Source organism: Scyliorhinus torazame, chromosome 16, assembly GCF_047496885.1.
Source record: "Scyliorhinus torazame isolate Kashiwa2021f chromosome 16, sScyTor2.1, whole genome shotgun sequence".
NCBI lineage: Eukaryota > Metazoa > Chordata > Chondrichthyes > Carcharhiniformes > Scyliorhinidae > Scyliorhinus > Scyliorhinus torazame.
The window spans coordinates 42050991-42059203 of NC_092722.1; the positions used below are offsets into that span (position 1 = coordinate 42050991).

The window sequence follows — 8213 nt, forward strand, 5'->3', positions numbered from 1 at the left end:
CCGTTCCCACTCACTTTCCTGTACCCACTCACTGTCCCATACCCACTCACTTTCCCGTTCCCACTCACTTTCCCGTACCCACTCACTTTCCCGTACCCACTTGCTTTCCCGTACGCACTCACTTTCCCGTTCCCACTCACTTTCCCGTACCCACTCGCTTTCCCGTTCCCAATCACTTTCCCGTACCCACTCACTTTCCCGTACCCACTCACTTTCCCGTATCCACTCGCTTTCCCGTTCCCACTCACTTTCCCGTACCCACTCACTTTCCCGTATCCACTCGCTTTCCCGTACCCACTCGCTTTCCCATACCCACTCACTTTCCCGTACACACTCACTTTCCCGTACCCACTCACTTTCCCGTACCCACTCGCTTTCCCGTACCCACTCACTTTCCCGTACCCACTCACTTTCCCGTTCCCCCACACTTTCCCGTTCCCACTCACTTTCCCTTTCCCACTCACTTTCCCGTACCCACTCACTTTCCCGTACCCACTCACTTTCCCGTTCCCACTCACTTTCCCGTACCCACTCACTTTCCCATACCCACTCACTTTCCCGTACCCACTCACTTTCTCGTACCCACTCGCTTTCCCGTACCCACTCACTTTCCCGTTCCCACTCACTTTCTCGTACCCACTCGCTTTCCCGTACCCACTCGCTTTCCCGTTCCCACTCACTTTCCCGTACCCACTCACTTTCCCGTACCCACTCGCTTTCCCGTTCCCACTCACTTTCCCGTACCCACTCGCTTTCCCGTACCCACTCACTTTCCCGTACCCACTCACTTTCCCGTTCCCACTCACTTTCCCGTACCCACTCACTGTCCCGTTCCCACTCACTTTCCCGTACCCACTCACTTTCCCGTACCCACTCGCTTTCCCGTTCCCACTCACTTTCCCGTACCCACTCGCTTTCCCTTCCCCACTCACTTTCCCGTGCCCACTCTCTTCCCATGTCCACTCGCTTTCCCATCTTCACCCACTTTCCCGTTCCCACTCGCTTTCCCTTACCCACACACTTTCCCGTTCCCACTCGCTTTCCCGTACCCACTCACTTTCCTGTACCCACTCACTTTCCTGTGCCCACTCACTTTCTCATGCCCACTCACTTTCCCGTACCCACTCGCTTTCCTGTCCCCACTCGCTTTGCTGTGCCCACTCACTTTCCCGTACCCACTCGCTTTCCTGTCCCCACTCGCCTTGCTGTGCCCACTCACTTTCTCGTACCCACTCGCTTTCCCGTACCCACTCGCTTTCACGTACCCACTCACTTTCCCGTGCCCACTCACTTTCCCGTGCCCACTCACTTTCCCGTGCCCACTCACTTACCCGTCCCCACTCGCTTTCCCGTACCCTCTCACTTTCCCGTTCCCACTCGCTTTCCCGTACCCACTCACTTTCCCGTACCCACTCACTTTCCTGTGCCCACTCACTTTCTCATGCCCACTCGCTTTCCTGTGCCCACTCACTTTCCTGTGCCCACTCGCACTCGACAACCGAGCTGCAATCTGTCTTTGTGCATAAACAAAAGTGTTCAAGGTGGTGTAGCAGGCTTTCCCCAGTATCCTGATTCACATTTACTCCTCTCATTGTGATTCGTGGGGCCTTGCTCTTTGTGAATTACTTGCTGCATTTCCAAGGTCACAATTCAATCGCTATTAAGTGCTTTGAAAAGGCGCTATATTAAGTCAATTTATTTCTTGAGACTAATAGTTGGAATGGGTGGGTTGTGTTATGAGGAAAGGTTGGACAGACTAGGCTTGTGTCCGCTGGAATGTGGAAGAGTAAGAGGTGACTTGATTGAAACCAGAGAGGATCCTGAGGAATATTGACAGGGTGGCTGTGGAGAGGATGTATCCTCTTGTGGGAGAATCTAGAATTCGGGATCACTGTTTAAAAATAAGTTTCACCCATTCGGGACAGGGATGAGGAGAATTATTTTCCTTAGGGAGGGTCATGAATCTCTGGAACTCTCTTCCTTAAAGGGAGAAGAGTCTTTGAATATTTTTACGGCGGAGCCAAATAGATTCTTGATAAGCAAAGGGGTGAAAGGTTATCGTGTGTAGGCGGGAATGTGGAGTTGAGTTACAAACATCAGCCATAATCTCATTGAATGGCAGGGCAGGCTTGATGTGCCGAGTGGCCTACTTCAACTCCTAATTCATCTGCTCGTACGTATGTTTCAATGTTCCTTAAGAGTAACATGAGCATTGATTGGTCATTCTTATTATCTCCCATTACCTTATTTTTTTGTTCTATTTTTCCTTGCCACCTCCTCTCAGTGTGTTCAGTCACAGCAGAGTATTCATGCCTGGAAGGTCCATTAAACTTCCTCTTTGATGACCACAGAGTAGATGGCATTGGCAGTACTTTGGAGCAGGCTCATTATCAGGCAATAAAGCAGCCAGCTTATTTCATCGACTAGAAGGAAGGAAATCAATTTAAATATAAATTCCCCAGTCAAACAACTCTAACTTGCTCACCAATCAGAAGAAATTCAAAGAGTGAATCTTTACGTCATTGATTTAGCAATAAGTATCTTATTCTACTGTTAGTTAATTATTAACAAAGGTCATCCAGGGGGAATCATGTGATGCTGGCACGGACAGAGTCAATTTTCCACGGACTCTGGCATGCTCGCTTATAATCCATCGTTTATCCCGATTGTACAGTACTTAGCTGCCTAATCCTTGACTTAGTAATTGATATCATGCCCCTGGAAGGATTCTGAATGAGCATTGGTAAGAATATGCCGGACAATGTGAAGATTTCCGTCAATAAAGGGGGGCAGGCAGATTCAGCGGAGGTCGAGCAGCCTTTTCAATATGGCAGCCTGATTCCCATCAAGTCTGCCGATCCGGTGCTCTCCGAGGCTCTCTGGGAGGCGGTGGAAATGATGGCTGCTGACATTATCCATGTTATTGATCAGAAAACTCACCTGCTCATGAGGCCGAGTTGCAGAATACTGATACAAGGCTCGATGATGCGGAGCAGGGAGTCCTGAACAACGGACATGTTGCTTCCTCAACGGAGGCTCAAATTCAATCCTGGGAAAACCAGCTTTGTGGTATGTCAGAAATCCTGCCGGATTTGGAGAACCGAGGTCGGAGGAAGAATATCCGAGTCGTCGGTCTGCCTGAGGGAGTGCAGGGGAAGGCTCCTATTAAATCCCTTGAGAACCGGCTGCCACGCTTTCCTAAACTGGATGTGAAGGCTGGGCATTTCAAATTGGAAAGGGCGCATCATATCCTGTCATTAAGGCCAAGGGACAATCTTTATCCCAGGTCTATAATCATTCACCTCCACAATTCCAAAGATCGGCAGAATGTCTTAGAGGCGGAAAGGCCTGGTGGGACCTGGCTCCATCAGGGAGTTAGGATTTCCTTCTTCCAGGACTTTTTGGCAGCGATGCAGATAAAATGTTGCGTCTTTGATGAAGTTTGAAGGAAAGTCAAGACAGCTGGAGTGAATTATCTTCTACTTTATTCTGCTTTACCCTGGAAATTGTATCTGACGACGCCACAAAATCTTTCGATAATCTAACTGCTGAACCAAGACCATGAGGAACAAGGGTTTGGATTGCTGGGCTGCAACTCAGCCAAACTCTAAACTCTAATCCAGTCTCTTTCCCTGTTATGGTTTTGTTTGTCTGAATTTACTCTCTTTTATCCTGTTTAAGGCTGAGATGCTAAGAACTGAGCACTGCTTGGAATGTCTGCTTCTCCTTGAGTGTTTCACAGACTTGTCATTTCGATTATGGAGGATGTGCCCATGTGCTTATTATCCATCGTGGTTTTCCTCATCATCCAAGTCTTTTTTTTTAAATTTCCAATTAAGGGGCAATTGAGCGTGGCCAATCCACCAACCCTGCACATCCTTTTGGGTTGTGTGAAATGAGACCCACGCAGACACGGGGAGAATGTGCAAACTCCACACAGACGGTGAGCCGGTGCCGGGATCGAACCGTGCTGCCATCATCCGAGTCTCAACCTTGGCAGAATCGTGAGGTGCCATTGCCGGAGGGTGGGTGGTGGATGCAGTTCTTTGTGGTAGGGTTTGAAATGCGGAGGGGTGTTTGATTCTCATTCCCTTGTTGGCTTTTTCTTTCCTCCTTGTTGGGGAGATTGTTTTCTGGTGGTATTGACAGTATGGCCGTGGGGTTAACCTCAGTCTTGTTGAGGAATGTCCCTTGGAATTATTGTGGTCATGAGTCCTTTGAACTTTTGTTACAATAATGGGGTCTCTGTGTTGTTGGCGTTATCCTGCATTGCTACAGACAGGCCTTTTACCCACGAAAGAAACGCATTGAGGATACTTTGGTGCCTCTGATGCAAAATGTGTTGGTGGGATGGTTGTCATGGTGCACACCGAATTATGGCGCGAAAACTGGGTCTTAGTCTTCTTCTGTGACCTTGTAATGTCGGCAGTTAATCTTAAAATTTGCTCATGGAATAAATGGGGTATTCATCATCCTATCAAAAGGAAAAAGATGGGGCAGCATGGTGGCACAGTGGTTAGCACTGCTGCCTCACAGCGCTGAGGACCCGGGTTCGATCCCAGCCCCGTGTTTACGTGGGTCTCAACCTCACAACCCAAAGATGTGCAGGTTAGGTGGATTGGCCACGCTAAATTGCCCCTTAATTGGAAAAATTAATTGGGTACTCCAAATTTGAAAATAAAAAGGAAAAAGACATAGCCTTGTTATAAAACACTAATTTTGATGATAAAGAACACCTAAAATTGAAACGGGCAGGTTTTCTTCACCTCTTTTTCATCGAGTATTAGGGGCGTGGCAGTCCTGATCAACAAGAACATCCCCGTGAAGGTTGAGACTTTTGCTAAGGACTAGGATGGCAGCACGGTAGCACAAGTGGCTAGCACTATGGCTTCACAGCGCCAGGGTTCCAGCTTCAATTCCCCGCTGGGTCACTGTCTGTGCGGAGTCTGCACGTTCTCCCCGTGTCTGTGTGGGTTTCCTCTGGGTGCTCCGGTTTCCTCCCACAGTCCAAAGACGTGCAGGTTAGGTGGATTGGCCATGCTAAATTGCCCTTAGTGTCCAAAAATGTTAGGAGGGGTTGTTGGGTTATGGGAATAGGTTGGAAGTGAGGACTTAAGTTGTCGGTACAGACCCGATGAGCTGAATGGCCTCCTTCTGCACTGTATGTTCTATGTTCTATATGTGATCAAGAGGTTCGGTGCATGGAGATACTGCCTCAATAATGAATGTGTATGGACTTCCGAATTACTCTCTGGAGTTTATTGCTAAGGCTATTTTGGACATTGCAGAGTTTACTTTGGCTAATTCCTTTTGTGGCTGGTGACTTTAACTGCCACCTGAATACTTTGCAAGCCAAGCTCCTGGTTATTAGGAATCCTCCCACACTGCAATCTAAAGCATTGGCCTCGGCGTGGGATATGTGAATGTTTCGAGGACCCTACACCGCAGGGATCAAGATTTTATGTTCTTCTCAGGCCCTCATTAGTGTCACACTAGGACAGATTACCTTTTTGTCCCGAGGGTGGAACCTACATCTGGGGCACGATTCAGTGGACTCCAGTGGACTTTAGTTAAACTCCGCTGAACGGCATGTTTAGTGGGGTTTTACTCGGCACCTGCAGCGCTGAGAAAGAACCCACTATTCAATGGCACTTTGCCATTTCTTTTGGCCTTGTCAACAAACTCCCCATCGAGGCCACTCCTTAAGTATGTTCCTTTGAAATGAAGAAAGAACACTACTCGCGGATGGATTGGATTTGATTTGTTTATTGGCACGTGTACCGAGGTACAGTGAAAAGTATTTTTCTGTGAGTAGCTCAAACAGATCATTTTGTACATGAATAAAAAAGAAAATACATAATTGGGCAAGACGAGGTACACAATGTAAATACATAGACAAGGGCATCGGGTGAGGCATACAGGAGTGTGGTATTAATCAGATCAGTCCATAAGAGGGTTGTTTAAGAGTCTGGTAACAGCGAGTAAGATGCTGTTTTTGAGACTGTTACTGCGTGTTCTCAGACTTCTGTATCTCCTGCCTGATGGAAGAAGTTGGAAGAGTGAGTAAGCCGGGTGGGAGGGGTCTTTGATTATGCTGCCCACTTTCCCCAGGCAGCGGGAGGTGTAGATGGAGTCAATGAATGGGAGGCAGGTTCATGTGATGGACTGGGCTGTGTTCACGACTCTCTGAAGTTTCTTGTGGTCTTGGGCCGAGCAGCTGCCATACCAGGCTGTGATGCAGCCTGATAGGATGCTTTCTGTAGTGCATCTGTAAAAGTTGGTAAGAGTCAGTGTGGACATGCTGAATTTCCTTAGTCTTCTGAGGAAGTTAGGCACTGTTGTGCTTTCTTGGTGGTAGTGTCAACCAGGACAGATTTTGGGAGATGTGCACCCCTAGGAATTTGAAACTGCTAACCATCCCCACCTTGGCCCCGTTGATGCAGACAGGGGTGTGTACAGTACTTTACTTCCTGAAGTCAATGACCAGCTCTTTAGTTTTGCTGGCATTGAGGGACAGATTGTTGTCGTTGCACCACTCCACGAGGTTCTCTATCTCCCTCCTGTATTCTGACTCGTTGTTCGAGATCCGGCCCACTATGGTCGTATCGTCAGCAAACCTGTAGATAGAGTTGGAGTTGGAACCAAATTTTGCCACGCAGTCGTGTGTGTATCGGGAGTATAGTGGGGGGCTAAGTATGCAGCTTTGCGGGGCCCCGGTATTGAGGACTATTAAAGAACAACAAAGAAGAACAAAGAATACAGCACAGGAACAGGCCCTTCGGCCCTCCAAGCCTGCGCCGACCGTGGTACCTGCTTAAACTAAAACAGTCTGCACTTACGGAGGTCCGTATCCTTTCATTCTCACCCTATTCATATATTTGTCTAGATGTCCCTTAAATATTGCTAACGTAACTGCTCTCACCACCTTCCCAGGCAGCACGTTCCATATATTTACCACCCTCTGTGTAAAAAAAAAAGCTTGCCTCGCACATCTGTTCTAAACTTTTCCCCATGCACTCTAAACCTATGACCCCTAGTACTTCACTCTCCTACCCTAGGAAAAGATCATCTGACTACCCACTCCGTCCATGCCACTCATAATCCTGCAGACCTCCATCAGGTCGCCTCTCAACCTCTGACATTCCAGTAAGGACAGACCAAGTTTATCCTACTTTTCCTCATAGCTAATGCCCTCCATACCAGTCAACATCCTAGCAAACAGCCTCTGCACCCTCTCCAAAGCATCCACACCCTTCTGGGAGTGCGGCGACCAGAATTGTACACCACACTCCAAATGAGACTTCCGGTGACGGCGGGCGGGAGGCGGCCGCACATTAGAGGGCTCCCGTTCGGCAACGGCATTTTCGGGGCTTTAAGCCCGGTCCCAGGGTCCGCGGAGGCGGCAGAAGCAGGGAGAAGGCACGGAGGAGGCACAGTGAAGACACAGGAGGAAAAAAGGAACAAAGAAAAATGTCGTGGAGGAGGTGTTGTTTATTCTTACTGATTGTGGTCTGTGGGTCAGAAAGTCGAGGATCAGTTGCAGAGTGAGGAACCAAGTCCTAGGTTTTGGAGCTTTGATATGATCTTGGCTGGGATTATGGCGTTGAAGGCGGAGCTGTAGTCAATAAATAGGAGTCTGATGTTGGAGTCAGATGGGGAAGCCATTCTTAAAAACAGCCTCAATCTTTCAACCCCCCTCTGGCAAGGACCTCCCCAATGTACCCAGTCTACCTCTTCCAGTGTCCTCGAGGCTTGATGGACCCAATAGCCGTCTTCTGCACTGTCGGGATTGTAGGATTCTATAACCCTTTCTTTAGGCAGTTATATGGGGCCAATATCCCTTGACTGATCGCATCCATTAGGTGGGGCTTTTTAAAAAATAAATTTAGAATACCCAATTTTTCTTTTCCAATTAAGGGTCAATTTAACGTGGCCAATCCACCTACCCTGCACATCTTTGGGTTGTGTGGGTGAGATCCACGTAGACACTGGGAGAATTTGGAAATTTCACACGGAGAGTGACCCAGGGCCAGGTTTCAAACCTGGGTCCTCGGCATTGTGAGGCAGCAGTGCTAACCACTGCGCCGCCATGCCGCCCTATTAGATGGGGCTTAACTCGTTGGCCAGCCCTGCCGGTTCCTTGGCTGGGTAGGATTGCCCTGATTAAGATGAATACTTTGCCTAGATTGTTGAAGTTTCTGCTGGTGCTGCCT

The 8213-nt window shown here is 48.5% G+C and overlaps 1 long non-coding RNA gene across 1 annotated transcript in view; it reads right to left on the bottom strand.

The window, feature by feature from the left end:
* Positions 1-2300, bottom strand: part of LOC140392356 (uncharacterized) — a 59735-nt gene extending 57435 nt beyond the window's left edge. The window contains exon 1 of the long non-coding RNA XR_011935303.1: positions 2244-2300. This is a non-coding gene — a long non-coding RNA (uncharacterized lncRNA). The remainder of the gene's footprint in view (positions 1-2243) is intronic.
* Positions 2301-8213: the final 5913 nt, after the last annotated feature.